Raw genomic sequence first — 27,576 nt, 5'->3', positions numbered from 1 at the left:
TACTGATGACTAATTGTGTGATATAGTAAAGTTGATTTCTGTCTCTGGGTCTCAGTTTTCTCATCTGGTAGGATATGAGGTTATTGGACTGAATTTATAGGGTCTTCTCCAATTTTAGCTCACTATGGTAATATGAGGATGTGGGCACAGGACCTACATTCCTTCACTGTAATTGCCAACTGTAACTATAAATTATCTCCTTTATATTGTCATTGTCACAATCCTGGGCCACACTTCCTCCCTCCTCCCCATACCCTAGAAAATATGAGAAATAATCTAATTGCAGAAAAGTGGGTATTTTGTAAGCTCGCATCTTACCAATAATCATAACTCGTAGGCTCATATTTGTGTCAGCATAAGTGGTGGATAATTTTCATTTACGTATAAATATCAAATTTTGTCCTAAACTAAAGCAACTCCTGATAATTATACACTTGCAAATTATGATGTTAACAAAAAGGTCTAAATTATCTTCTTCTAGTACTTAACATATTCCAGTGAATGAACTCTCAAATCTATTGCCTTTCCCAGATTCCACTTTGCCTTTTCTGCAGTGGATGCCCAGAGCTATTTCATTCCCATGCACTGCCTTTAGAACACGATTTGTTTGCCAAGGAGAAAAATAGAAGAGGGTGGGGGAGGGGAGGACAAAATCCTCTTTGATCAGTGAGAATTACTTACAAATGTCAGAGCCAAATAAGAACTGAGTTTCACTGTGAAGATGTTTGGGACTTAGGTGATGCAATCCCTGAATTTAGCCTTTATAAGATTTCTTTGTTCCACTCCTTCAGTCAAGTTCACAAATAATGTTTGCCTTTGGTGGAAAGACATGGAGCATCTGGATGGAATCTATTATGGGTTACAGGGAAGACCAAATGCCTACTCCATAGAAAAATGGTCCATCTTTAACTATAATTCCAATTGAAGCAAGCTTGCACCATAACAAAAGTCTGTTTCTCTACATCTTTATAAAATATATGATTTAAATCATCTGGGTTGCTTTTTTTTTCTTTTTCAGGATGGTTTAGAAGGAATGTGGTACTTGTTAACATGCGGAATTGATAGCTTGTTGCCATTTTCCATGGTCTTGACAATCAAGAACATTTGTAATCAATAAAGACAGACACACAGAGACAAATTTGATAACTGTTTTCCAGAGGATAACGATAGAGCATTAGGACAGAATTCAGAAGTGTCCTAGGAGTCTGATGAGAATGCATCCTGAAAAATGTTTAAATATATGACATGTAATCCAATCCCCTCCTGGGAGTTGGGGAAAGGATTCTCCCATTAAATATGTCAAATGAAAACACTCTATCAATTTCTCTAGGCAATACCAGCATATGAGTTTATTAATGTCATTCACCCATTTATTCAACCAATGATTATTAAGCAATTTCTGTGCTCCATTCACTCTGCTGGACCTAAAAGGTATTCACATCCCATAAAGAGTTTACAATGCAGTAGAAAAAATAATAAGATATATGCAAATAATGCAACATAAAATCTGATCCATTGGGCCATAAGGGAGGTACAAAAATGGCGCTACCATTTCTACCTTCAAAGGATTGTAAATTTAGATCTGAAAGGAATCTTGGAAGTCACCAGATTCAACTTCATCTTTTTGCAGATGAAGAAACCAGGGCCCATAGAAGATGGAGACTTGCTCTGTGTCACATGGCTATTAAGTATTCAAGGTGGAATTCAACTATCCCCTAAAGCAAGGTGCTTCTCTTTCAGAAATGAGCTGGCATGTGAGCTGGGTTTTGAATGAAGGTTACATTTTAAATACTCAGAGGAGAAAGGGAGAACATTTCTCTTATAGGAAGAACATTTCTGTGAGGAAAGAGGTTGTGTGGGATGAAGAACCCCATTCATAATTTAATAAAAACTCAGAGGTTTCTCAAGATAAAAACAGGAAACTTTTATTCTTTTTCTGAGGGAAAAGGGCAGTCCTGTCCATGATGGATCAGTGAGAGGAGGCACCACTGGGACACAATGAAATGTTTTTTTACCCTAACACAGTCAAATCACTATCTGCCACTATTCCCTGCTCCTATTGGCTGGGAGGCAGGCCTGCAGTCTGGACCCAAAAAGGACCTGGAAGCATGTTACTATCCCTTGCTGGGAGGCAGGCTTACAGTCTGAGTGTGAAATCTTCCCCAATGGCAAATAACAAAGAAGCCCACCACTATCCCCTTTTGTCTGGGAAACAGGTTATTTTCCTATCCTTATTTGGCAAATGCTAAAGCAAGGGAGGGGAAAAGGTCACAAGCAAGGGTGGAGGTCGAAAAAACCCCTAAAGGGCCTAATGCTAATAAGGCTGGTATGGCAAACCATGGTGGAGGTCAAAAGACTCCTGAAGGGGGCTTAATGCTGATGTGGCAGTAGTAAAGAAGGGAGAAATGTGAAACCAAAACTCCAGCCTGTTCCCACAAAAAATCTTATGGGCTGAGAAGTTTTCACCTTTCCCACTCAGGGGCTTGCTAGAGAAAGACCAGAGTCAAGAGTGTAGCCCGGAAAGAAATGAAGATGTGGTTAGCCGGGTGTGCTTTTTAAGATGGGGGTTCTGAGAGGAACTAGTCAGAGGAAGAAAATACAGGATATTGAGTAATTCCAGCACGAGAAGTCTGGGAGTGGAACAAACTTCCACCATAAAAAGCTTCTATTGCATGGGAACCACAGAAGCTAGTAGACATTCTCATTTGATTAGATCAGTGTATATAAATGACAGTGATATAAAATAAAACTGGAAAAAGGGTTAAGGCTAGATTGGCTATTCATTTTTAGTAAATAACAACAAGGCCAGGCCTTAATAAAATATAATGTAAGTAAAATGGGTGACTTTGGTTTTCCTTATCTTCTAATTCAATATCTGTATCCCTTTTTTTAATGGCAGTTCAATCCATGCCCACCCATGTCCTTATGTGGTCCCAGCATGTCTATAACTTCCAGCTCAAGCTATAGATCTTTCCTTATCTCAATGATTTTTAATCTGAGATTTTTGAATTTTAAAAGGTATATTTTGCTAAACATTTCAATGACATTTGTTTCTTTTACATCCCTATTTTATGTGTTTAAAAACATTATTTCAAGAATTTCACAAGCTTCACCAGAATGACTGTCAAAGGGGTTTATGAGACAAGAAAGATTAAGACCTTCCCCCTCACCTCATCTCCTTTATAAAAGTCTACATGTCCTCATGACCTACTTCCTTAAGACCCAGTGCTACCACTGATGGGTTTGACAAAACATTTCTTTTTCATGGTATTCATTTACAAATCATTATTATTTAATTCATTATCAAAAATTTAGAATATCAGAAAAAGAAGGAATATTCCAGATAACTATTCAAGTCAATTCAGTTCAATAATCATTCATCAAGTACCTACTATGTATCAGACACTCTAACAGATTCTGGGGATTAAAAAAAGTGGAGAGGGAGCAAACACAGTCCCTGTCCTCAGGAAGCTCACGGTCTAATGAGGGAGGCAACATGTAAACAACCATGCACAAACATGATATCTCAGAGGTAATCTCAGAGCAGAGGCATTAAGGGGGATGGGGAAAGGCTTCTGGGAAAGGTAGGATTTTAGCTAGGCCTGGAAGGAAGTCAAGGAAGGAGCAAGTCAGACATGGAAGAAGAGAATTCCAATCATGGGAAGCAACTTGGAGTCAAAGGATGGAGTGCTTTGTGGGAGAACTGCAGACATATAGGGATGTATTGTGAGAAGGATGGAAATGTAGGGAAGGTTCTTATAAAGTTCTTAGGAAGGCCTTTAAATGCCAAGCAAAGGACTTAACATTTTATCCTGGAGGGAATGGGGAGATATCTAAGTTAATTGAACAGGATAATGACATAGTCAAAGCTCTGCTTTAAGAAGATGACTTTGGAAGCTAGGTGGAGAGATCTGAGAAAGGGAGACCATCCAATGAGCTGTTGCAATAGCCCCTAGGTAAGGTGATGATAGACAATGATAAGATGGTAAGAGGGTTTGCAGCTGGAAGGGACCTCAAAAAGCTAACTAGTACATTTATTTTATAGAAAAGACTCAGAGAAATAAAGTAACTTGTCCAATAATATCACACAGATCCTCAGCACCAGAAATAGAACAAATCCTCAGGCTTTCTGAGTCCCTAGCCAGTGTTCTTTCCTTTACAAAAACACAAATTCAGCTTTAAATCTGTGATTGTGGAATCAAGCTCAAAAAAAAGATGTATCTAATGATATAACAGAATCCTCTGGTGATAGTTAATGACCCAAGTTTTCCCAGTACACAAACTACTCCCTGGAAAGCAAGCAGACACATTTAGAAGCTTAAAAAAAGGAGCGGGGTATCATTTAATTAACAGAAACCTCTAGTTCCCATCATGGTACCCTACTAATGCTCAAGAGTTAATGAAGCATCCCAGCGTTCTTGTAAGTCTTTTTAGGGCTGAGCTCATGTGGGAAGAAAATCTGGGTCTCCACATACACTATTGCTGGCTTATTTACACTGGGTACATATCATAAAAAGAAATAAGAAAAGTTAGAAGAAGTTTATGGCCCAAAGGACCAGATGCTACTTTTGAATTAAAACATACACAAACACATACACACTCGATTTTGCATAATACATACATAAAAGCTGATAAAATTCTATCTCCTCAGTTGTGGAAAAAATAGCAATTTTGAAGCAGAATTAGGTGAGATTTGGATCAAGGCAGAAAAGTTAGATCATAGATTTCAAGCTGAAAGAGAACTAAAAATATTATCTATTCTAATTCCCTAAAACTAGTGATGAGGAAACTGAGGCCCAGACTTGGTAAGTGGTTTGTCCAATGTTAGAAATGAAGTGCAATCATTCCTTCATTCATTTATTCATGATTTATTACATTTCATTTATTACATTCTCAATGGAGAGCTTTTCATTACAGTCCCTTCTAACTATCTGGGGGAAAGTTGCTCTAAAACGTGGTTGCTAGCTCATCCCCGCTCATCCCCTCCCATCCCCCACCTAGCTTTTTTTTTTTTTTGTCAAGCAAGAATTTCTCATGGTCTGGAGAAGGATGAAAATATTGGCCTGCCTCCATAACAGTATTCTTGCTGTTAGATAATGAGTGCAGAGAAATGCAGATGATCTACTGTATAGGAACTCCAGGGCTGCTAAACAGAAAATCAAAGCAAGTAAACTACCATGTGCCCAGATTGCAAACAGCTGGGAGAATCCCACAAAAAAAAAAAAATAAAATATTTCATCTCCTTCTTCTTCCACTCCACTTTTGTCAGAGAAAGATATATTACAAGCAGATATAGGACCATCCGGAACTTATTCAAAGAGTGCCCTGGGGTTAGTAAAAATTCAGCTCCATAGTCTTGATTTTCCTTATCTATCCCTTATATGAGAGCTTATTGTTCAATATGAAGATTTTGAAATGTAAGAAGATTTGGAGGCTTCCCCTGAGTTCAGTCCTAGGCAAAGCAAGGCCACTCAACATTACATACATACACACATACACACATACATACATACATTCATGCATACATACATACATACATACAGAAAGAGAGAAAGACAGAGAAGGATCTTAGACTTGAGTTCCTACTTTGCTACTGGATAATTTGTGCACAGGGAAAACCTTGGGCAACTTAGAAAGTTAGTGTGATCATTTATCATCATCATCATCACTGTTATTATTTTTATTATATTGACCTAGAATATCTATGATACATTTTTTATTTTATTTTTTCAATTTTTTAATTTATTTATTTTTAGTTATCAACATTCATTTCCACAAGATTTTACGTTATAATTTTTTCTCTCCCTGTCTTTCCCCTACCCTACCCTAAAATACCAAGCTTAATGAATACCCCTTCCCCCAATCTGTTTTCTCTTATATTCTCCCCATTCACCCCCCTAACTTTCTAGTAGGGCAAGATGGGTTTCTATACCCTAGTACCTGTTTATCTTATTTCCCAGATGCATGTATAAAACCAGTTTTTAAACATTTGTTTTTAAAACTTTGAGTTCCAGATTTTTTTTCTCTTCTTCCCTCTTCACCCACCCCCACTGGGAAGATAAGCAATTCAATATAAATTGTACATGTGTAATTACCCAAATCATTTCCACAGTAGTTATATTATTAAAGACTAACTATATTTCCCTCCATCCTATCCCTCCCCCCGCTTATTCTGTCTTCTCCTTTTACCCTTTCCCTTTTCAAAAATGTTTGCTTCTAACTACCCTCTCCTCCAATATGCCCTCCCTTTTATCCTTCCCCTTCTTATTCCCTACCCCCCTATTATCCTGTAGGGTAAGATACCCAATTGAGTGTGTATGTTATTATCTCCTTAGGCCAAATTTGATGAGAATCAGGTTGCCCTATTCCTTTTTACCTTCCTGCTCTTCCACTCCATTGTAACAGTTTTCTCTTTCCTCTTTTATATGTGATAATTTTCCCTAATCTATCTCTCCCTTTCTTGTTCTCCCAATAAATTCCTCTCTCAACTCTAAATTTTATTTTTTAGATATAATCCCTTCATATTCAACTCATGCTGTGCCCTCTGTCTATGTATACATGAACATACAAATGCCCACACTCACATATATATTTATATACATTCATATATGTTAAATATGTATGTATTTATATACACACGCATCCTCCTATACATACATATATATATATATGCATACATATATATTTCCTTCAGCTATCCTCATACTGAGAAAAGTCTTATGAGTTACAATTATCACTTTTCCATGTAGGAACGTGAATAGTTCAACCTTAATAAGTTCCTTATGATTTCTTTTTCCTGTTTACCTTCTCATGATTCTCTTGCTTCTTGTATTTGAAAGTAAAATTTTCGGTTCAAGTCAGGTTTTTTCATCAAGAATGTTTGAAAGTTCTCTATTTCATTGAATGACCATATTTTTCCCTGTAATATTATACTCAGTTTTGCTAGGTAAGTGATTCTTGGTTTAAGTCCTAGCTCCTTTGACCTCCAGAATATCATATTCCAAGCCCTTCTATCCCTTAAGCTAGAAGATACTAGGTCTTGTGTTATCCTTATTGTGTTTCCACAATACTCAAAGTGTTTCTTCCTGACTGCTTGCAGTATTTTCTCCTTGACCTGGAAACTCTGGAATTTGGGTGTAATATTCCTAGGGGTTTTCTTTTGGGGATCTTTTTCAAGAGGCCATTGGTGAATTCTTTCGATTTCTATTTTGCCCTCTGGTTGTAGCATATCAGGGCAATTTTGCTTGGTAATTTCTTGAAAGATGGTGTCCAGACTCTTTTTTGGATCATGGCTTTCAGGTAGACCAATAATTTTTAAATTATTCCTCTAGGATCTATTTTCCAGGTCAGTGGTTTTTCCAATGAGATATTTCACATTGCCTTCTATTTTTAAATTTATTTGGATCTCTTTTATTGTATCTTGATTTCTCATAAAGTCATTAGCTTCCAATTGCTCTTATCTAATTTTAAAGGAGTTATTCTCTTCAGTGACTTTTTGAAATTCCTTTTTCGTCTGGCAAATTCAGCATTTTAAAGCATTCTTCTCCTCATTGGCTTTTTGGGCCTCTTTTGCCATTTGAGTTAGTCTATTTTTTAAGGTGTTGTTTTCTTCAGTGTATTTCTGGGTCTCCTTTAGTAGGCTGTTGTCTCGCTTTTCATGATTTCCTTACACCATTCTCATTTCTCTTCCCAATTTTTCCTCCATTTCTTTTACTTGATTTTCAAAAGCCTTCTTGAGCTCCTCCATGGCCTGTAATCAATTCATATTTTTCTTGGAGGCTTTTAATGCACGATTTCTGACTCTGATGTCTTCTTCCAGCTCCATGCCTTAATCCTTTTTGTCCCCCAAAAAAGGATTCTATCTATCGTCTGTTTGTGCTTCCATTGCTTACTCATATTGGCAGCCAATTACTTGACTTTTGAGCTCTTGGCCACAGTAGAACTCTGCTACCAGAATAGAGAGAGGTATGTCCCAAATCTCTGGGATTTTTGTGGCTGCCAGAGCTATTAGGAGGGCACCCTTTCTGCAGCTGGCTCACTGCTCACATACCTCAGGACTACCCCCCAAGACAATGATCCAGATCCAAGTAGGTCAAAGCAAAAGTGATTATCCTCTGAATGGTTGCTTGGTCCCCCTACAATCTGCAGGCCAGGAGCATCAGAAGCAGCCATGCAGCAGCTGCTGCCGCCACCATGACTTCACTTCTTCCTCTGGGGGTAGTAGCCGAACCACACTCCCACTGTTCCCAACAAAGTTCCACACTTACATTTTACTTTGTCTTTGGCATTTGTGGATTGAGAAATCTAGAAACCGCTACAGAAGCTGGTGATTTACTTTCATGAACCCAGCCAATGCTGCTTGTTGGGGCCTCCCTGGGGCTAAAACCATGGCTCAGTTGGGAACATGCTCTGCTCTCAGCATGCTGCTATGGACCATTCCTGCTGGCCTGACAGGCTTCCTTCGGTGGAATATTTGTTTCTTTCTATCATTTTGTGGATTCTGTAGCTCTAAAGTTTGTTTAGAATCTTATTTTTTTTCTTGCTTTTTGGAGGGCAATTGGGGTTACGTGACTTGCCCAAAGTCACACAGCTAGTGTGTCAAGTGTCTGAGGCCAGATTTGAACCCTGACTCCAGGGCCAGTGGTCTACTTACTGCACCACCTAGCCACCTCCAGAGTCATTTTTTTACATGTATTGCAGGAGGTGGAAGCCGGTGCCATGCGGAAGTCCTGTTTCTATTCCACCATCTTGGCTCCACCTACCTATCTCTGATACATATTGTAATCCTCTTTCCTGAACTCAGCCTTACAATGGGAATCTAAGAGCAAGAATTTTTCAAAGCCTTTCTCTGGCTTGATTCCTCAAAGTTCAACTTAGGAAGAGCATGAAAGGACCAGGATGGAGGGAGGTAATTGGGGCCTTGGGACTCTAGGCCATAGGACACAGATCCCATTTGGGGGCCATGGGTAGAAGAAGCAACCTAAACACAAATGGAAGAGTTATTACCATTGGGTTAAGGGATTTGTTTCAGACAGACCAGCTCGGGTAGAACAGATGGACTGAAGGTCAAGAGAGAGAAAATACATAGTTCTATCCATAGCCAGAGAATCTGGAGTGCGATTTATTTTAGAGTGATATGTTTGGATTTATGATTTTATTACACAGTGTGCAAACTCTTTCCATACATGGAAATCAGATACTTGTATATAAGCTAAATTCTTAGAGATTTGCCTTGGGAATACAAAAGTTAAATAACTTTTTCAAGGTCATATAACTGGTGTGTTTCAGAGGTGAGACTTGAACCCAAATCTTCCCAACTCCAAGGCTGACTCTATCCACTAGTGTATACTTTCTCTTCTGGTTTGAGATAGAACATTGCCAAACTAGTATAGAATGTCTGAAGTCCAGTAGATTCTACTTGTGAGGGCAAAAGTTTAATATGTGAGAAGATCTGCTATCTACATAATCAAGGAAAATGGATTGGAAATCTTAAATACCAAAATCATGCTAGCTCATTGACCTAACTCTGGGAACATTCAACTAACTCAAATAGCTCATGCCCCATATATAAAGATGTACTCCCTGTTTTTGTAGATGATAAATACAATAAACAAAGAAGAGAACACAAGCTTCAAAAAAGAGTATAAGTTTGTGCAACTATTGCTGAAACACAGGTCCTCCTGATTCTGATCGTGACTTTTTTGATGAAAATCTTTTTAACTTCTAATATTCCAAAAAGACATATTCATTAGGGGTTTTCATTTCCAACAGCATAAATTAATCCAAGTGATGTTGTATTTGAGCTCTTTAATGGAGATGCCAAGGTCCCAAATGTTTCATATAAGTATTAATGAAATAATTTGACCTATAAATTACCAAAAGGGGGGAAACAGTTTTTATTATTTATGCTGCTGTTGGAAGCAAGGATAAAACATATCTAAAGAAAATGTGTTTCTGATTATGTATGTGTTCTATGATAAAAAAAAGATGGAAAATTTTATCACATGATCTATTATCATGTGTCTATGGTGTCACTCATGTTGATATCTAGGATAGAGATACTCTGATTGTTGACTTGATTCCCCATATGAATATTTGAAATATTTTACCTTTGAAGTGTTGTGTCTCTGAATTGAATGTTAGTGTGGGTCTTTAGTCAATTAAGCATCTCAGAGAGGCAAAATACGAATGTATTAATTTAGAACAATGTTAAAATTATGAAATATAATTCAGATGTATATGGGAGGGTGAGTATGGCAGATAGAATGGAGGCTCCTTTTTCCAAACTGAGTATCAAAAAGCTACAGGAAGGAATCCTGATCAGGAAAAGATGGGGGTGAGGTTGGAGGCTATCTAACCCAGATATCATCTCTAGGTAAAAGGCCTGAGGGAATTTGAATTCCTTTAATGGTAGCCTCCCATATTATTATTCAGCCTAGGTCATGTTATAGGAATCAATTTTGTTTCAAAATCTAATGGTATAAAGCAGGACTTAGCAAACTTTCAAATGGATTGTGCCAAGACTTCAACTCTTTTCTTCTTACTTGGTGGGTTGAGGATATGGTGTAGAGGAAGGAGGATGAGAATAAATATTATTCACAGACTTTCTCAAACATGTATGTGGAACCAGATGCTAGCCATGAATTCTCAAGGGGAAGGAGGAGAACTGTGGCTTTACCAACTCTTATAATCATGAACTATGGGTTTTAAAAGTAGCAGGGTGGGGGGGGCAGCTAGGTGGTACAGTGAAAAGAGCACCGGCCCTGGAGTCAGGAGAACCTGAGTTCAAATCCAGATTCAGACACTTAACACTTACTAGCTGTGTGACCTTGGGCAAGTCACTTAACTCCAATTGCCCTCCAAAAAAAAAGGTAAAAAAAATGTCTGTTACCTTGGGGTGGCCAGGTGGCTCAGCGAGTAAGAGCACCAGATCCAGTGTCGGGATGACCTGGGGATCAAATCTGGGCTCCGATACTCAGCACCACACCCAGAAATAACTGGCCATGTAACCTTGAGCAAGTTACTTAACCCCGATTGCTTATTAAAAAAAAAAAAAGTAGCAGGGGGTGGGGGCGGCTAGGTGGTGCAGTGAATAGAGTCAGGAAGACCTGAGTTCAAATCCAACCTCAGACACTTAACACAAAACTAGCTGTGTGACCTTAGGCAAGTCACTTAACCCCAATTGCCCTACCTTCCCCCTTCCAAAAAGCAAAATAAATAAATAAAAGTAGCAAGGAGGAAGATAATATTATCACTGGCCCACATGACACTGAAAATTGACCCACATACTCCCTCTAACATAAGAACTGTATTTACTGAATGGTGGTCTATGGCATTGTACACAAAATCCCTGATGGGCTCAGGATATGCCATTTTTATCTCAAACTCAACATGTCCAGAACATAATTCATTATCTTCTCATTCTTTCATGTACCATTCCAGTAAGGCAATACTTCCTCACTTTCTTATTTTTGATGATGATACTGACTTCTCCATTACCAAGACCTTAAATATTCTGGTCTTAAAAGATATGCACAGACTAGAAAACTGGGCACAAGGTAGTAAACTAAAATGTAATAGAGTCAAATGTAAAATCTCCGTTAGAGTCAACAACCAATTCCATATGTAAACAAAACAATGTACACACAATGATTATAATGTCAATATAAACAACTCCATAACACTGGAGACATAATGTTATGAAATTATAAGGACAAGGCTTTGCCCCAAAGCTTTCTCCCCTATTAGACCATGAGTTCCTTGAGGGTAGAGACTGTGTTTTACCTTTCTTTTTTTTCCTCAGTGCTTGGTTCAGTGTCTGACACATAATAGATTTTTAATAAATATTTATTGCCTGACTTAATGATTAAAGAAAAGGTCTGAGGAGACACTTCTCCCTCCTTCTTTGCAGAGGTGGGAGACCATGAGTGTAGAACAGTGAATGTCATGTCAGACTTTTTTAATGCATAGGTCAGTTTTACTGAACTTGTTTTTACTTTTTTTTATTAAAATTCATTTTTATATGGTTTGGCTCTCTGGGAAGGGTTAGGGGAAAGGATATCACAAGAAATGTAGGCAATGTCAAAACAAATCATAGATATTAGTAACATTTGTCAACGTCAAAATGGTCAAAATTCTCAATGTCAAAACAAAGATATAAATAACCTTTATTTATAAAATCAAATTCAAGTATAACATGGGGGGGAGAGGGAAAGGGGAGATGAAGCATGTGCCTGGAGAGCATATTGCCTGACAAAGAATAAGGTCTTTTAATATATTACAAACTCTATATGAGTTACCAGTGCAACATGGAAACCAGTAACATTCATTTCTGTCCTTTGCATGTAATATGTACTTATTAAATATTTGATGAATGAGTAGCTGATTGGTTTTAGACTACCTTAAGAGAAGCATAATAGCCATAATGAGATAATTGACAGTCCTACTGTACTTTCTCATAAAGTAGGCCAGATCTGGGGCATGGGGCTCAGTTTTGGTCATCACAGGTTAGAAGAGATGTTGGGAAACTGGAGGGTGTCCAAAGAAAGGTGATCATTAGAATGGTGAAAGGACACCAGGTTATGTCATATGAGGAAATGGGAATATGTATTTAGCTGTTGGAAAAGAAGACTTGGTAAGGTAGCAATGGTATGGTAAGTGTTTTCAAACAACTGAAATCCAATTCAGTGAGAAGAAGAGTTGTCAGACTTGACCTGCTTATTCTCAAATGTCAGCAGCAGGAAAAATGTGTGAAAACTCAGAGAGGCAGGTTTTGGCCTGATGTAAGGAAAAACTTGCTAGCAATTTGATTTCAAGGAAGTAGAATGAAAGGATGGTAAGAACTGCTCTAGGAGAAAGTGGTCTTCAATCAAAGAGGACTGCTCATTGGTATATTGTAGAGAAGATTCCCATTTGTACTGAATGGCATCGAAGATTGCTTGCAACTCTAAGATTCTGCAGTTGCATGAAGGACTCTGTTACTTTTATCTCAAACTCAACGTGTTTGAGGACCTTCCTCAGAATGAATGATTCATCATCCTTATAACAGTGCTCTTAACTGGATCACATAGTCTAGTCTGGTCAGTTCCTGACTTACACATATAGAAACAAAGGTGCTTTCTTTATATACCTTCTTTCCCATATCTTCCTCATTCACTGCTTAGTCCTCTCCCCTATGACTCCTTCCTGCTCAATTCTTTTTATGATTACTACAATATTAGTAGAATGAACAAACTATTGTCTGAGTCATAGAAAGTATTTTGCTATATGGGCATTTTTGCTGTGGTAACTGGCATGTGCCAAGATGCATGGAACTGGTTTTTAACCCTTATTGTTTTTATTGACAGTAGTCAAAGACTCAGATAACATATCGAAAGTCCCAGAAATATGGCTCATTCATTATCCCTACACTATTCTTCATAGTGGGTTGCCATGCTAGCAATAGATAGCCCCTCCAGCAAGGAAGGTGAGCACATCTTCCTCAGCCCAGGAGTCTTCAAAGTCATCTTGGAGAGGTCTTCAGCAGGGCCTAGGTTTTCACAATGTTCCTTCATTTCTTGATTTCCTGATGATGTGATTCATCTCCCAATATCTAGACTGAGTTATCTGGAAACAGGACTTATATCTTTGCCTTTATTTCCTCCCCATCTCCCACAAGACACAAGTACACTATGCTTATCACTGCCTTATCACTCATACTTTTTCTTTCATCATTAAATGTCTTTGCTAATGTTGATTGGGATTCCACACTCCTTCCTGTCCCCCAAAATTCCACCATTGACATATACTGGCTATGTGAGCAGGGCAAATCATATAAACATATATCACCCTAGGTTTTGGCAACTCTCCAAGACTTTAAGTTCCAGTGAAGGTGTTAAACTCTATTGGTAGATGGCATTTCTTTATCTGGGTTTTCCCTGTATCAATAAATCCATGATCAGGTCCCTGTTCTTATCTCTAACCTCACACACCACCTAAAACCTTTTCATCCTTTACAAGCCAGTCCTTCCCAGTCCTCATCCCTGACTCTACATCCTTCTGTGATCTCTATTTTATTTTTTGTGTTGTCAACTTTATACAGTTCCATCTTCAATTTTTCCCTCTTTCTTTGTTCATGTCAATGCCTTCTGCTCTATAAAATTTTAAAATACCAGATGACAAGTATGATATTTTATATGTCTTCTGTGACCCTCACAGTGCTCACTATATCCTCTGCACATAGTAGGTACTCAGTAAATACTTACGGTTTCCTTGAGTCAGTAAAGTCCATTCAGATGCACGTACAAAGATAGATTATCTCATTCTGCACTCAGGTCATCCAGAATCCATATGCCCTATCCTTTGAAAAAGTTAATCCACTCATCTTGGGAGTTCACAGCCAAATGTCCAACATGGTTGCTTTGTAACTGAATGTATTGAAGTTATCCTACTTGGCCTACTCTATCTACTGGCTGATTCCAGAGACCAGACCATATTTCAACATCTCATTGCATTTAGTCAGTCAGACATCCAGTCATACTACTTCACCATCTCCCTGAGGACACCAATTCGCCTTATCCCCTAGCATTTCCCATCAGCACAACACACACACACACACACACATAAATACTACCTTTCAGATAACAAAGTTTGCTTTCCTAGTTACCATTTCCCCACATGTACATAATTCCCCTGTTAGAATATGTTTCTTTTTTTCTGTTTTTTGTTTGTTTTTGTTTCTTTTTTGGAAGGGGGAATGCAAGGCAATTGGGGTTAAGTGATTTTACCAAGGTCACACAGCTAGTAAATATCAAGTGTCTGAGGCTGGATTTGAACCCTGTACTTCCTGACTCCTGGACCAGCACACTCTGGACTATACCTTATGCCTGCTGTGACTTACCTGACTTAGAACAGAGGTAAAGAGCATCCAAGAAGGATATAGACAAAACTTGAGTCATTCCCACCTTCAAATCTTTTTTGAAAAATAATGAATTATCTTTTGCTTGAAAAGACAAATATTTTTGAACAATAAAAAGATTCATTCAAGAAACAATCCCATTTTTTCTTTTTTTTTTTAACATAAAGCTCTTTTATTTTTATTTTTTTTTTAATTTTGGGGATGCTCTCATGGTAACATTTCATCAAGAAAAAACAAAGAACATTTCCAAAGCTGGAGAAAGGTCACCATTTTCTATTTCTTTCTCTCCCTTTAAAGTGTATCCAATATTAAAAGAGCCAGTATGCCTTGCATACAAGTTGGCACCCATGTGCAACTCAGTTCACATCTGTTGAACAACTGGCAGAAAGAGGAAAATGATCTCTGTTCCTTTCTGCAATTATATAAAAATCAGCAATCACTGGAAGAGATTTTGGCTTTGCTTTATTGACATCCATGCAGACTTCACCCGTGTTTCCATTCCTCCTGGGCCCAGAAACATAACCAGATGCTTCCCTGGAAAAAGGTAAGAATGGTGGACAATTCTGAGTCCCAAAATCATTCAAATAATACCATGTCTCCTCTAGCTAGAAAATGTCCCTTACCCCAGTGCTCAAAGTATGACTGTCCCCTGTGTTCTCTGAATCTTAACTATCATTCTAAACTATATGGGTCAACAGCAGATTGCTCAACTCTGCGCAAATGACTTCCAAGATGCAAAGTGACTTCAAAAGGAAGACCACATGAAGGCAAATATAGTGATCTCCACTTGGTCTGATCACATTTCAGCAGAATTATTATTATGGAAGAATCTTGGGAAGAGCATAAAACTGACCTTCACTTTCTCTTTATGGAAAGAGGGATGATCGGTACCATAATGGCAATTTAGGTTTCAAAGAAACTTTCTGTTCATCTGTATATTTATAAATTATTTAATCCCTGAGACAGAGAGGAAAAAAAAATAATCAAGGATGAATAAATTATACTGGTTTGTTTTTTGTGCTTTTAGCACTCTCTCACATTAATAATAATAATTGATATATCTTGTATGTTAACCACGTTTTGTTGTTCATTCACTTTTCAGTCATGTCTGACTCTTTGTGAATCCATTTGGGGTTTTCTTTACAGAGATACTGAAGCGGTTTGCCATTTCCTTCTGTGGTTCATTTTACAGATGAGGAAACTGAGGTGAACAGAGTTAAAAGACTTGTCTATGATTGCACAGCTAGCAAGTGTCTGAGGCCAGATTTGGAATCAGGAGGATGAGGCTTCTTGACTCTAGCCCTGGTGCTCTATCGACTGTTCCATCTAGCTGCCCTACTGTGTGCATATTACATATATATGTATTTATGTATATGTATATATAAGCACATACTATGTGTATGCCTATGATACAAAATAATTCAAGTAAGGATAAAGCTATTTGTATCAGAGATTTCAAACATACATATCTGAAAGGCAATATGACAGAGAAGACAAATGGTTAGCTTTTAGAGTCAGGAAAAGCTTTGACACATACTAACCGTGGGACCACGGAGAAATCATTTTCTCAATGTCCCAGGCAACTCTTTGAAGTTTTAAATTACAGAAGTTGTTTATTTGCAATAGCAGAGGAAGTTTCCACACTGAAAATCATAGGACTGGACCAAAAGTATACATATCTTACTCATTGCCTTTCTAATTTTTCCAAGAGACTTCACTGTACTGTACTGGCTTCCCACTCCAAAGACTGATGTGTATGTAGATAAATGACTAATTACAAAACCGTGGGTTTCCATGTATATACTATATATAACAAGTCTTCAAGGCTGACCACAAGTGAGGCCACCCCCTTCAGTATCACTGACCAGTTTTAGTGCACACAATTAAAACTAGGGAAAACAGTGAAACCTTGTCTACTCACCAATTAAAATTCGGGAAAGCCCAACATGAAGATGGAGCTAAAGGCAATGGAAGATAACTTCTCAGAAGCAGGGTACCTTCGGATGTAAAAATAAAAGCAGAGTATGAAGCAAGGAGAACAATCTCTGCAATAACAACAATAGTATAGAACACCTTTGAAGTACTTAAGAAAGCCGAGTGCTGCAATGACGAGCCATGATTGCAGAGGACTCCATGAGGAAGCACACTATTCCCCTGCTGATGGAGAGTGGATGGACTCAGACAGCAGAATGAGACACATATTTTATGGATGTAGCCAATGTAGGAATTTGTTTTGCTTCACTATACATATTTGTACACAAGGGTTTTGTTTTTCTTTTTACTTCATTGGGGATAGGAAAGTGAGAAAATAAGAAAATGCATTTTTGTTCATTGAAAAAAAAATAAATTAAAAGCAAAGAATAAAGAACTTACATAATAGAGGTGGCAGATGGGGCATCCTTAAGAGTTGTGGGCAAGGGAAATCCTTTGGTTCCTAGTTTCTGCATGACTACCCTAGTAGTACACTATACTGCCCAATGCCTAGCAGTGATGAATAAAGAGAAAAAAAATAAGACATTCTGGCATGTCAGAACAAGGGTGACAGATTAGATGATCATAAACATAGATCTGCATTTCCTGCTTGGTTTTACTCCCTGGATGATGATTAGTTTTCAAGGGACAGAGGCAGCAAGAAGAGTAGCAGTGGTTTGCTGACCATAAGAGGATGACTACCCTGACACACTTAGGCAGTCTTGGCTCACCCCATTTCCTGTTTACTTAGTGGGCATGGCTAGTGGTCTTTGCACAGCCTTTTGTGTACATTCCTTCTCTCTGCTGACCCACAGGAGCATTTCCTTTCATAAGTCCAAGCCAGATAGAATTGCCAACTACCATGTCCCATTAGGCATGCAAGCAGTTTAAACAAGTCCACATCAGACTGATTTAAAGGGCCCCAAACCTCAGGTACTATAGAAAAGACAAATCTAAATATAGCTCTTAGAATGATCAGCATGAAGTCATGCCATGCAGTCAATTGAAATGAAAAAATTTGGAATGTATTACCTACTTGATGCCAATTTATTTTATAAACTATAATTATTTACCACTTTGATGAGCTATTCTAGCATAAAAGAGAAAGCATGGTCTAATGGAAAGAGGGATAGGTTTGGAATCAGGCGACCTAGAATTTAATTCAGACTCCACACTAATTCAAGTGACTTTGGGCAAATCTATTAACCTTGATGAACTTCTGTCTCCTCGTGTGTAAACTGGTCATAATAAAGCTTGCACTACCTGTCTCACAGATTGTTGGGAAAAAAAACACACTATAAAGCATCAGGTCCTCTATGAATGTATTGTTGTGGTTTGGGTCAAAGTTTCACCAAATGCACAGCACCAATGGATGCATCAGACAAGATATATTTCTCTGTGATAATAAATTTCTGAATACTTTTTGGGAGGTGACAGTCCATATAGAATCTTTTTTTTTCTTTTCTCTTCATATTTTAGAGATGGGATGATAGAGAAATTATTCCATGTAAAGGCAAGAGACTGCAAGGAAGGGATTGTTTAGTGTTTGTAAGATCCACCCCTAACTTGGTGCCTTGTACATTGTAAATATTTAATAAAGGCTTATTGAAAGAAAGGATAAAGTAGAATATAGAAGTAGCCTTCAGAAGGCCGTAGGGTTTGTAAAAAGGAAAAAAATAAAAGAAAATATTTGAAACCAAGCCCTTTGATGGGGAAATTTTTCATTCTTGTGTATCTAAACCCTACCTACCCAGTATCACTGATTATTCACTAGCTAATCCAAAAATTGAAATAAACATAATTGAACTACTTCTCTAACCTCAGACCATCATAGTCTATCTGCTCAAGCCTATGATTTCTCTTATTTAGACTTAAGACTTAGCTCCACATCAAGTGATAAGGCATACCCAAGGGTTTTGACTTGAGAACAATAGCCACAGTGAGTGAGGACTTTTGCATCCATGAGGTACCATAGGATTAGAAACAGCTTAGACACTGAAGGCAGAAGGCTGTGAGTATTTGCAGTTCTGTAATAATGTAAAGAATGGGTGATTTAAAAAGCTAATACACATGCATGACAGCAGCTTAACCAGTAGCCTGGGACCAGACACTTACAATCACTTCCAATGGCAGGGATTAAAATCAGGCCTGCAAGACAAAATCAGAACACTTGTCAATGCTGGTGATATTGAAATGGGCCATTTGGTTATTGAGGAGCTATATTCTACAGCAATGAGGTGGGATGTCGTGGAAGTTGAATCAGTGGTAGAAGCAGACATATTTTAGGCTTGAAGAGCCCTCTACCATCTTTGTGGTGACTGAAGCACCATGAGCTCCATCAGGACTGGGGATGAGCTGTCACCTTCAACTTTCTCTCCTTGTGGAACGTTTTCAATATGCTGAGAAAACAAGAAAAAATTGTACATCTATTAGACTTAAATTAAAAATAAATAATAAAATTTTAAAAATGAAATAAAATACTCCCCCATAATCTCTCCCTGTCCTCTGTCTGTGTCTCTGTGTTTCTCTCTCTCTCTCTCTCTCTCTCTCTCTCTCTCTCTCTCTCTCTCTCTCTCTCTCTCTCTCTCTCTCTCTCTCTCTCTCTTTCACACACACACACACACACACACAAGGATCAGCAAGATTACTATCATTCCTTAGACAAGACATTTAGAAGAACGTCATGAGATTGAGGTTGAGACAGACATATCTTTATCTTGTTTAATGGGATGATGGAGACTGAGTCAGATGCTGAACTTGGTTCAGGTACTCTAAACTAAATCACACTTTTCTGTGGCCTAAAAAGGTGAACTTTTAAAAGCCCTTCTTATTTCATTGACGATCAAAAGAAAAGGGTTGGATAAAGAAAAACCGTCAGCAGCAAGGCAAATTCGACACTACTGTATGTGTGTGGTGGGATGGAGGGAGGTGAGGAACACTGCGAAGGAAGGGCGCCTCACCACTGGAGACCTATCTTGTTTATTTTGCAAGTAACAAAAGGTTAATTGGAACCTTTCAGACATTTTTCTCCCCACCCCACTTGGAAACTTCAACATTTAAACTTCTGACACCAAGAAAGAAGTGTTGTAACTAAGCTAAAAGGAAACAGGAGAGACAAGAATTCCTCCCCAAAATAGTCATTGCTCATGCAATATTCAACTCAACTTTTAAAACATAAGATGTTTGGGTCTTCTCTATTCTTTGTACCAATGGTAATATATTGCATTTAAATGATAAAGGCTAGAGGACTACTTGCTAGGTAGGTTGTAAAAGAGATTCTTGCTCAGGTGTGAATTGGACTCATGGTAATTCAGTCCTCTTATAACTCAGATTCTATACCTCTGAATGAAACACCATTGTTGTTGTTGCTATTGCTGCTGTTAACTGTTGTGTGTGTGTGTGTGTGTGTGTGTGTGTGTGTGTGTGTGTTTTGTAGTCACATTGCACTTCTACATACATTGTCTCATTTATCCTTACAACAATCCTGGGAGTCAGATAGTTTGAGTACTATTATTCTCATTTTGCAGAAGGGGAAAGATAATGGCAATCCATAGGTAGATAACATTTTAAGAGCATTTTGCTTACTACAATCTTATAAGGTAGGGAGAGTATTCTCATTTAATAGATGTGGAAACTGAAGCAAAAAGATTTAAAGTCCGATGACCACCTGGCCGATAAGTGTCAAGGATAGGATTTAGGCCCCAGTTTTTCTGAATTTACACAGATACTCTCCAGGTTTAGAAAAGCTAAATGATTTGCCCAAATACACACAGGTAGTAAGTATCATAGAAGGGAAGCAGGTGTTGTTGGGAGAAAACACTGTGCGATATTAGAATACCAACACTGACTTTTAAAAAAATCTTAATGGAAAGAGATAGTTTTTCGGCTATTGACTATTATTCAGGAAGCCCACTTTATTTCTAGAGTGCTAAAGGAACAGATGAAGCGAACAAACATGTTAGTCTGGGTGATGGTGTGGTCATCTCCCCCAGGGATCTTGCTCCCCCACCCCTGACTTTGAGACTGGGTGTATAGGATTTTATGAGGAGCAAAAGATAGAAACTAGGTGGCACAGTGAATAGGGCTCCAGGTCCATGGTCAGTTATAGTCTATAGTCTGTGAGTTCAAAGCTGGCATCAAGCACTTACTAGCTGTGTGGCCCTGGACAAGTCACTTTACCCTATTTGCCTGTATAACGAGTTGGATAAGGAAATGGTAAGCTACTCCAGTATCTTCGCCAAGAAAACCCCAAATGGGGTCATAGAGAGTGGGCACAACTGAAATAGCTGAACACCCAGACCAGGAACAAGAGGAGAGTTTGCAAGGGTAAGAAGGGTTTGTCGCATGCACAGTGGGCCTGGCATGGAATCTCCCTAAAAGAGAAGCCTGTTTCTAGGAGAATTGTGAGGGAGCACAATGGAAGTGGGTTGGAGAAACTATGGAGCACAGGTTAAATATTCTGTAACGGGTTCTGGTCTGCTAACGAAAATGTTTAAGAGGAGGGATTTCTTGCATTTTTGTTGTCATTAGCTAACCACCAGAAGTGGTTAACATCTTCAAAAGGCTGGTTCAGCCCTAGCTTAATCTTGGTCACTTTCCTTTTCATCGTGCCCTTGTGGTTAGTTTCTTCTTAACTGTGTCCAGTGACAATGCTGTAGAAGTAGAGGCCTGGGGTCTTTTCCCCTTTGGGGTCACGTGGTCCTTTGAAGAAACATCAGTCCTTGACACTTTCATTAGTTCTATTCCCTTCTAAGTGAAAGGATAATTAGTCAATAGTCAATCTATAAACATTTGTTAAGTGGTTGACCTTGTACCAGGAGCTATGCTAAGCCACAGAATGCAAAGAAGTAACAGAGACAGTCACCGCCCTGAAGGAACTCACAATCTATGGTGAAGAGGACATGCAAAAAAAGTTACCTGCACAAAAAACCCAAAGCAAAGTGTAAGATAAATAGGAAATAACAAACGGAAGGAATGCCCTGAAATTACAAGATATCAGGAAAGGTAAAGGTGGGATTTGAGCTAGGATTTAAACGAAGCCAGGGATTGAAACCTTCTATCCTGTAAATTTCGAAAGGTCAGAAGGAGTGGAGAGTACCCTGGCATGCTGGCACTTCTGTGTCTGAATTTGGCAGCCAATCCAAGCATCAGAGCCCAGAGGATGAAGAAATGACCTTCAGCATCTGAGACAAGGACTCCTCCAGCCGTGATGTGACATCTAGGCATGAATTTGGTGGGATCAATGACAGAAACTGAACAAAGAGTGTGTCCCTGGGCTGGGTTTTTGAGAAGGGGGGGTGGTGTTTGCATATTGTTCTTGCTATATCTTTAAGGTAAATGACCCTTTGTAAAAAATAATAATAATAATTGATGTTAATGGGTTAAATGGAACCCAAGTGCTAGTTGCTAGTACCTGATGATGGGGAGAACGTAGCTGGTAGGCATTCAAGCCAATGGTAGTAGGGACACCCACAAACCCTTTAAGGTAACCTAGGACCACGAAGGATATATAATTGCCCTGGATCTGAGAGAGTTAAAGTGTATCCACTACAAAGTATTTAACAAAAGGCACTTTCAAGAAATTATTTTAATATCTCTTTTTTATTAATATTTCTTGTTTTTACATCACTTTCCTTTCAAAATATATCTTTCATATTCCCTTATAAAGTGGACCTATTTATGTAGCAAAGATTTAAAAATAACATGACAAAAAACAATTAAAAAAAACCAACACCTCTAATATGATTGACTATATATACAACATTCTGCACACATGCCTTTTGAAATTTACAAGATTGGAGGCTCCAATCTCTGACTTCCTTTAAATCCTAGCTTAAATCCCCCCTTCGACAGGAAGTCTCTCTAAATCTCTCTTAATTCTAGTGTATTCCCTCTGTTGCTTCTTTTCTATTTATCCTACATCCCAGTTCCATTTAACCCTTAACATCAATTAGTTTTTACAAAGGGTGGTTTACTTCAAAGATATAGCAAGAACAAAGCACAAATATTCCCCTCCCCTACACATAGCCCAGGGATACATTCATTCTTAGTTTAGTTTCTACACAGTATTGATCCCACCATGTTTATGCCCAGATGTGACTGTGGAAAGAATACTTGCATCAGCTACAGCTTGGCCCATGCCCCACTGCTAAAGATGGCTCCTTGCTCCTCTAGGTTCTAATGCTTGAACTGGCTGCCAAATTCATAGTCCCCCCTTTCTACAAAAAGGAGAGGACAAGCCATTTTCTGAACACCTCTCTGAGACCAAGTAGAGTAAATATAATTACATAGCCTCCATTTATTATTATTTAGTCTTTCTTTTTAGTTTTCAACATTGATTTTTATAAGATTTTGAGTTCCAAATTTTTTCTCCCTCCCTCCCTTCCCTCCCCCTTGCCCAAGAAGGCAAGCAGTCTGATAAAAGTTATACATGTACAATCATACTAAACATATTTCCACATTAGTCGTGTTGTGAAAGAAGAATCAGAACAAAAGAGAAAAACCATGAGAAAGAAAAAAACAAAAAGTGAAGTGAAAATAGTAACCTTCCATCTGGATTCAGACTCCATAGTTCTTTCTCTGGATATAGATAGAATTTTCTTTCACAAGTCTTTTGGAATTGTCTTGGATCATTGTATTGCTGAGAAGAGCTAAGTGTGTCATAGTTAATCATCTCACAAATGTTGTTTGTGTACAACGTTGTGCTGGTTCTATTCACTTCACTCAGCATCAGTTCATGTACATCTTCCCAGTATTTTCTGAAATCTACCTGCTAATTTCTTATTGCACAATAGTATTCCATGACACTCATATGCCACAACTTGTTCAGCCATTCTCTAACTGATGGGCATCCCCTCAATTTCCAGTTCTTTTCCACCAAAAAAGAGCTGCTGAATTTTTGTCTGTTGTTGGTGTTTTTGTACACCTGGGTCCTTTTTCCTTTTTTATGATCTCCTTGGGTTACAGACCTAAAGATGGTATTGCTGGATCAAAGGGTATAAAGAGATTTATAACCCTTTGGATATAGTTCCAAATTGCTTTCCAGAATGGTTGGATCAGTTCACAACTCCACCAACAGTGCATTAGTATTCAAGTTTTCCCATATCTTCTTCAACTTTTATCATTTTCTTTTTGTATCGTATTAGCCAATCTGATAGGTGTGAGTTGGTACCTCAGTTGTTTTAATTGGCATTTCTCTAATCAATAGTGATTTAGAGCATTTTTTTCATAAGACTATAGATAGCTTTAATTTTTTTTATCTCAAAACTGCCTGTTCATATCTTTTGACCAATAGCCTCCATTTTTGTTTTTGTTTATGTTTTTTATTTAAATTTTGGTAGTCAGTCTATGTATTTTTCCCCAATATTGCTCACTTCTCTCTGTAGCAAGTCTCCCCATACTTCTCTGAATTCTTTATACTGTTTTCATTTATTTTTCAAGCAGTAAAATTCCATTACATTTATATGCTGCTGTTTATTTAACCATCCCCCAGGAGATGGACATCTCCTTGGTTTCCAGTTCTTTGCTTCCACAAAAAAAAATGTTACTCTGAATATTTTAATGAGTATGGGATCTTTCTATGTTTTATTTCCTTGCCTGGCAGTGGGCAAAGAAATGATTTTTAAAAGCTCTCAGGAAGTGACATGGCTGCATTTGTAACCCCAAACAATAAATGGATGGTATGGGGCTTAAGCCAAGAAACAAAATATCTAGATATACTAAGTAATAACATATCAAAATGTAAATTGACAACTGGAAACTGGTAGAAGAGGGAAATTTCTGTTTCCAGGAATAAAAAAATGTATTGGATTCTACCATTTCCACTGAAGCAGGAACAGCAACTTGGCTCTTAATCTGTCTTTGGTTGTTGCTAGCCATTTTTTTCCCAGTAGATCCCCTCTCTAAATGTATAATTTTTCCTGTAACTTGGGAGTAATTGTGATGGCACTGAATCCTCTACCTTCCTCAGTCCTTTTCTGCTGCTTATGGGAACTGATATGGCAGCGATCCCAATGCCCCTGAGTGTATAGCTATCTGTGGTTCTCTGTTATTGATCAGATCTGAATTTCAGCAAGGGCAGAAGCCATGAAATGTCTTTGTCCACCAAGAGAGGGAGAGTGGTTGAAAAAAAAGCTAAATTGGAATTTGAGGGAAAGAACATTCCTGACAAAGCTCTAGAATCTACCGAACTTTTTTTTTTCCTTATAGATCCATCAAAGGAAAATATTTCCTTCTTAATTTTACATAAGTAAGAGCAATTTCTTTGAAATCTTCATTGAATGGTGAGAATGTTTTACTCAAAAAACCTTATGAATTTACAGAATTTCAATTAACCGAAATCAACCTACTGCCTGATTGGTTTTTTACTCATTTACACGATTCAGTATTTTTTTTTCCTATCCCCTTTCTACTATGGTTCCCACAAAAAACAGTCAGGGACCAACCAAACAAACAAAAAGTTCATAGTATGAGTGATTAGGTAAGCCCTCAACAAAAGATCAGCAATAATTACCTGGGGTTAGGTGGTGAGGTGAATAGAGCACCAGGCCTGGAGTCAGGAAGACTCATTTTCCTGAGTTCCAATCCAGTCTTAGACACTTATTAGTTATGTTACCCTGGACAAGTCACTTTACCTTGTTTTCCTCAATTTCCTTATCTGTAAAATGAATTGGAGAAGGAAATGAAAAGCCACCCCAGTATCTTTGCTGAGAACACTCCAAATGGGAGTAAAGAGTTCCTTGAACAGCTGGACATGACTGAGATATAATTGAACAGCAACAGCAAAAATAACACCTAAGTAACAGGGTTGTTATAAAGATCAAATGATATAACATATGCTTTGCAAACCTTTAGATGCTATTTAAATGGTAGTTGTTGTTGTTCAGAAAACAACATGGACACAGATAATTAAATGAAAAATATTTAGAAAATGAATAGCAGGGAAATTGAGGGGAAAGGGGAGAGCTCTAGCAACTAGGAGAATCAGAAAAACCTTGGTTAAGAGGTAGCACTTTGGGCAGCTAGGTGGTGCAGTGAATAGAGCACCGGCCCTGGGGTTCAAATCCGGCCTCAGATGCTTAACACAAAAACTAGTCATGTGACTCCAAAAAGCAAAAAATAAAAAATAAAAAAGAGGTGGTGCCTGAGGTGAATCTTTTATTTTTTGGAGGGCAATTGGGGTTCAGTGACTTGTCCAAGGTCACACAGCTAGTAAGTATGTCAAGTGTCTGAGGCCAGATTTGAACTCAGGGTCCTCCTGACTCCAGGACAGGTGCTTTATCCACTGTGCCACCTAGCTGCCCCCTTGAGGTGAACCTTTAAGAAAGTTGATAGGGTGGGAGAGATTAACAATTTTTTTCTTTTCTTTTTTTTATGCATAGATAAAACATCTGGTTGGTGTACTACATTTTTGGTTTTTCAGTCATTTGTGCTATTTTGCAGACCCAGCCCAAGTGGTATATGAGCACTATAAATAAGTTATGAGCCCATCTTAGAAAATAAAAAAATAAAATAAAATAAAAAAGATTGTATGACTATACAGGCAAATATTTTATAGTAACTCATTTACTGCATGCTGCTGATTTACTGTATTTATGTGTGTATGGATACATTTGTCATGACAAGATGACGCTTTATAATTAATTTGCCAACATGATTTTGAGTAATCTTATCCAGCCATATGAGCAATCTACCCATCACACAGAAAAGTGTTTAAACAGAGTCCAGGTCTGAAAAATCATTTGGTGTGATGGTGAAACATCAGGAAACTGTAGCAGAAATCTGAAGCAGGAAACCGAAATCCCAAACAGCTCCACAAATCCCCCAGTGCCTGCCTATTTAGATGTGAAGTATTCCCACCACAAATCTCAGTGCTCTTGCATTACTTAAAACTAAATGGTCTTCAGGGAGCCCATGGAGGAGAAACAAATGAACAGAACTTTTTTATGTTTTCAAGGTTGCCTGAAAATACCTGTGTGAAATATTAGAGGGGTATGTTTGGGTCCTTGCAATTTAAAAGTCCTCTGAATGGTACTATGCTGAGCCCTCCCTTCTCAGAAGTGACCTCATTCCAATTACAGGGCTACTGTCACATGGGAAGCCACCAGCCAACATCTCAGCTGAGGAGTGAAATTGTTTTTGTTTAGTTTGGAAAGAAAATCGATTTGCTTTGGGCTTTCTCAAGAATTATCATGGATGCACTATCCTGAGTGGAACATCTCAAAACAGTTTTCACTCCCCTCCTCTTTCCCTTAGTTGTGGCTAGGAATTTCTCTATTAAAGGGTTAATTGTTTTGATGGAAATGAAGTAAATTCTGCTTTTAAAAAAATCTGATGTCGATGGGACAAACTGTTCAACATTTGATATTGAAAGAGGATATTTCTAATTATTATTGGGGGAATATGTGGGAAATGTTCTATAGGTTGACATAGGTATATAATGTGTATTATCATATTATCGCTTATATTTCTAAAGCACTTTCAGCTTTACATAGCATTTTCCTTCTTTCACAATGACCCTTGAGCCAGATAGTCTGAACATAATTATCACCATTTTACAGATGAGGAAATGTGCCTAGATAGGTTAAGTTGCTTGTCCAGGGTCACACCACTTGCAAATATCTCTAAAACACTAGTCTTCTGTTTCCAATTCCAGGGTTTTTGTTGTTGTTGTTGTTGTTGTTGTTGTTGTTGTTGTTGTTGTTGTTGTT

General features: G+C 38.1%; 1 long non-coding RNA gene across 5 annotated transcripts in view; it reads right to left on the bottom strand.

The window, feature by feature from the left end:
* Nucleotides 1-15,042: 15,042 nt before the first annotated feature.
* The window catches only part of LOC138174234 (uncharacterized), a 46,563-nt gene continuing 34,029 nt past the window's right edge, over nucleotides 15,043-27,576 (bottom strand). For 3 of the 5 annotated variants that reach the window (XR_011171637.1, XR_011171640.1, XR_011171639.1), the window contains 4 exons: nucleotides 18,983-19,266; nucleotides 17,270-17,377; nucleotides 16,818-16,893; nucleotides 15,043-15,430 (listed from right to left, as the gene is read on the bottom strand). This is a non-coding gene — a long non-coding RNA (uncharacterized lncRNA). Of the gene's footprint in view, nucleotides 15,431-16,817; nucleotides 16,894-17,269; nucleotides 17,378-18,982; nucleotides 19,267-25,379; nucleotides 25,524-27,576 lie in introns of all 5 variants that reach the window. The other 2 variants (XR_011171638.1, XR_011171641.1) reach the window with 2 other exon arrangements.

The sequence above is a fragment of the Petaurus breviceps genome, unplaced genomic scaffold, assembly GCF_028583685.1.
Source record: "Petaurus breviceps papuanus isolate PSGF00001 unplaced genomic scaffold, PetGlider_PUasm1.0 688, whole genome shotgun sequence".
In the NCBI taxonomy this organism is placed as follows: Eukaryota; Metazoa; Chordata; class Mammalia; order Diprotodontia; family Petauridae; genus Petaurus; species Petaurus breviceps.
Note: the sequence above shows the minus strand (reverse complement) of the source record. Positions and strands in the feature narration are given on the sequence as shown.